At 38.9% G+C, this 4372-nt stretch overlaps 1 long non-coding RNA gene across 1 annotated transcript in view; it reads left to right on the top strand.

Annotated features, from left to right (window-relative positions):
- Positions 1-4372, top strand: part of LOC147817887 (uncharacterized) — a 165011-nt gene that overhangs the window by 141606 nt on the left and 19033 nt on the right. The window lies entirely within an intron of this gene.

The following is a 4372-nucleotide window of genomic DNA, read 5'->3' as shown; positions in this document are numbered from 1 at the left end:
GTGTGTGTGTGTGTTTGTGTGAGATAGAGAGAGAAAGAGAGAGAGTTATGGGATGACAGTTGGAGGAATAGAGCCCAGTTTACGTAACAATCTTGACTCTGAGCACTTCTGATATATCAGAGCCACACTGCGGACAAAACCCCTAGCAACCTCCATGACTCTCCTCTATACCCTGTCACGCCTCCACACACACACACACACACACACACACACACAGACACACACACACACACAATCTTCCTCTTTGAGACACATACACTGTAACCTCCATCTCTTTGTCTTTTATTCTGTCATACACACACACACACACACACACACACACACACACACACACACACACACACACACACACACACACACACACAGTCTGTCACTACTGCTCTCCTCAGTCCCTGGCCCTATGAGCCCAGCAGATCTTTTTGGGCCATATAGTGATTAATGTGTTTGTGCACCTGTCACTATTCATGCATTCATGTATGTGTGGGAGAGTGTGCATGAGTGCACGTGACTGTGAGCGTGGGAAGGCTATTTCCAAAAATTCACATATTTATATCTATTTGTGTGTGTGTACACACAAACACACACACACAAATAGAGTGTGTGTGTGTGTGTGTGTGAATATGTGTATGTTTCATGTCCTCAATCTCTGTCTTCTTCAAAATGTCTGTACAGTAGCAACATCTCTTTAGAAAGCAGGCATTTAAAATGTCAGATATGTTTGGCCTTGCACAGAAGCTGATGAAGCTGTGCCATGAAATGACTTCCCACCAAACCCGACCCCCAAACAGTAATTGTCCAATCATAGCCACGAGAACTTGGCATGTGTTAAGCTTTGGATTTGTACACATGTCAAAGCAGTGCGCATGGGGCTCTGATAAACGTGAAAGGAGCGATCCTGCACAATTATATTCTGATGAATTTATTGACAAAAACATGATGAATTTAAATAATCTAATCAATGTTCAGGAGTTTGACGGTGCGTTCTTCTACAAAGCCCTAAACTGCGCAGGATTTAGGCCTTCTCAAAACATCATGGTTATCATCAGCCAATCAGCATTAGGCCTTCCACAGATCCGGATGCAGATGCACATATTAAAAAATCAGTTGCTATTTGACTGCTCTGTAATTTTATTATTATTATTATTATTTATGTATTTTATTTTGACTTTTTTTTTCGCTCCCTTCCTATAACCAGAAAAAAATGTTGGGCTTGAATGCGTCTGATCCTCCTTCCACCAAGGCAGTCAAGACTTTCAAAAAAAACAAAAAAATAAAAAAATAAATAAAAAACCATCCCGTACTGGGAAAATCTATTTTCTCCAAAATCTCCAATCTCCAAAACGCACACACACACATGCACACATCCTGTCCAATTACTGTGGCCATGGCAACTATCAGAGATTATTGCTCTCAGTCAGGGCTGCACGGCTATAAAACGAGGCTATAAGCTCCTCCATATCTCCGGCGTCCATACACACACACACACACACACACACACACACAATGAGCAGGCATACACTCCCCTCTCTGAGTGTCTCTCTCTCTCGATGTCTCTCACTCATACACACACATCGAGCCCGAATTAATCCTTCTCTTTGTAGCCTCAGAAGCTAAATTGGTCGCCACAGCAACCAATCTCTGAGCCCTTTCAAAGAACAGTGACAGACTAAAAATCCAGTTTGTCACGAGGAAGTAGTTTAGAAACAGCCTCCATCTTCGTGCTGGACTGAATTTAATTTTGCCTTCTGTGTTTTTATGTTGTATATTTATATTTTTTACATTTCTCCTTCATTTGTGCAGATTTGAGGCTGATGCTTCATGTGGGCTATCTTTGCGTGCTTGCGTTTTTGTGCGCACGTGTGTGTGTGTGTCTGTGTGTGTGTGTGTGTGAGTGGAAATATAGGGAGAATCCTTGAGGCATCTCTCCTCTCTCCCTCCCCCCATCACATGCACAAACCTCGAGCTGACACACATACACACACACACACACACACACACACACACATACCCTTAGACACTGATGACACACACTCACTAATAAACAGTGTGTTGGCCTGAACACACACAGCAGCTGGCAAAGCAGCCCAAGCCAAGCATGAAAACATTCGGAACTTTCTCTGTCCTCTGGCTGCTTTCTAAATTTAGACCTCTCCTCCATGTTTTGGTTTGGTTTGTCTTCAGATGCTTCTTGCTCGTACATGATTGTCTCGCATTATTCTGCCGGTCCAGGGCTATTTCAATCGGTCATGAAAAAATTCTCAATTTGTTTACACATCCTTAATTTGCAGAAGTGTTCAGTGTTTTTTTAAAGCTCATAAACCGTCGCAGCTATGAGAGAAATGCCCTGGCTACTTCAGCCTTCTTACATTTCTGCAAGCAGACTGCAAAAAACTGATGACAGTTTTGCTCAGCCGTGTCACAGCAGATTATGGCGGCAGAGACGAGGTGCTTCGTATTCCCGATGATTAGAGCTGAGGTGGAGAAAAAAAAAACTTTCCCTCCATCTTTAGTAAATGTAGCCACTAAAAGACATGAATAATTGTAAAAGAATAAATCTGAAAGATTAAATGTAAAACACATAAATGTAAATGTTTAAAGATAAAAGACAAGATAAATGTAAAAGACGAGAAAAAATCTAAAAGATTAAATGTAAAAGACAAGATAAGTGTGAAAAACAAGAATAAAGCTAGAGAGATAAGAATAAATGTAAAAGGATAAATGTATTGTAGTGAGTGTGAGCCGCTGTGTGTAGGGAGCTGTCCGTGGTGCTGAGTGCTCTGCAGAATACCAGCTGCAGGATGTTCATCATATCAGCAACGAGTTGCTTCCCTCCACCGCCTACTGAACATGCACATCTGGAATCAAGCTGTTAAATGAGCAGGGATCTTCTAAACTGCAGCTGTGTGCGTCTATGAGAAATTCATACAGACAGATCCGTATAAACTGCGATTCTTTTACGTTATAGAAAATATAGAAACAGGAATATGCTTTTGACGGGCGGGTCCTTAGATTTTGTTTTTTTTTTACTATAGAATGACAATGAAAACATATTTTAATAATACAGTTTTGGAAAATACATTAAAATATTGTCACAGTATGTAACACAGTCACAGTTTAATTTTTACTAAAAATATCGCTTCCCCATGGAACATAAGGCCTTTTGTCTTTACCGAAAAGATGTGTGTGACAAGGGCTCTATATATAACTGTACTCAGTCTCAGAGGACATGCTTCATTTCACACATTTAGGATTCATTTCAATTGTTAAAATACATTTAAGAAGGTCAGGTGGAAGATGAATCATTTTTTCTAACGAAAAAAATAGATCATTATTGCACTAATATATATATATATATAAGATGTGTATAAGAGACAGGTCCAGGGCTATTTCAATCGGTCATGAAAAAATTCTCAATTTGTTTACACATCCTTAATTTGCAGAAGTGTTCAGTGTTTTTTTAAAGCTCATAAACCGTCGCAGCTATGAGAGAAATGCCCTGGCTACTTCAGCCTTCTTACATTTCTGCAAGCAGACTGCAAAAAACTGATGACAGTTTTGCTCAGCCGTGTCACAGCAGATTATGGCGGCAGAGACGAGGTGCTTCGTATTCCCGATGATTAGAGCTGAGGTGGAGAAAAAAAAAACTTTCCCTCCATCTTTAGTAAATGTAGCCACTAAAAGACATGAATAATTGTAAAAGAATAAATCTGAAAGATTAAATGTAAAACACCTAAATGTAAATGTTTAAAGATAAAAGACAAGATAAATGTAAAAGACGAGAAAAAATCTAAAAGATTAAATGTAAAAGACAAGATAAATGTAAAATATATGAATAAATGTAAAAGAATAAATGTAAATGTTTAAAGGTAAAAGATAAGATAATTGTAAAAGACGAGAAAAAATCTAAAAGATTAAATGTAAAAGACAAGATAAGTGTGAAAAACAAGAATAAAGCTAGAGAGATAAGAATAAATGTAAAAGGATAAATGTATTGTAGTGAGTGTGAGCCGCTGTGTGTAGGGAGCTGTCCGTGGTGCTGAGTGCTCTGCAGAATACCAGCTGCAGGATGTTCATCATATCAGCAACGAGTTGCTTCCCTCCACCGCCTACTGAACATGCACATCTGGAATCAAGCTGTTAAATGAGCAGGGATCTTCTAAACTGCAGCTGTGTGCGTCTATGAGAAATTCATACAGACAGATCCGTATAAACTGCGATTCTTTTACGTTATAGAAAATATAGAAACAGGAATATGCTTTTGACGGGCGGGTCCTTAGATTTTGTTTTTTTTTTACTATAGAATGACAATGAAAACATATTTTAATAATACAGTTTTGGAAAATACATTAAAATATTGTCACAGTATGTAACA

The sequence above is a fragment of the Seriola lalandi genome, unplaced genomic scaffold, assembly GCF_002814215.2.
Source record: "Seriola lalandi dorsalis isolate HSWRI2012SDOR001 ecotype SW California unplaced genomic scaffold, Sedor1 jcf7180002054861, whole genome shotgun sequence".
In the NCBI taxonomy this organism is placed as follows: domain Eukaryota; kingdom Metazoa; phylum Chordata; class Actinopteri; order Carangiformes; family Carangidae; genus Seriola; species Seriola lalandi.
Note: the sequence above shows the minus strand (reverse complement) of the source record. Positions and strands in the feature narration are given on the sequence as shown.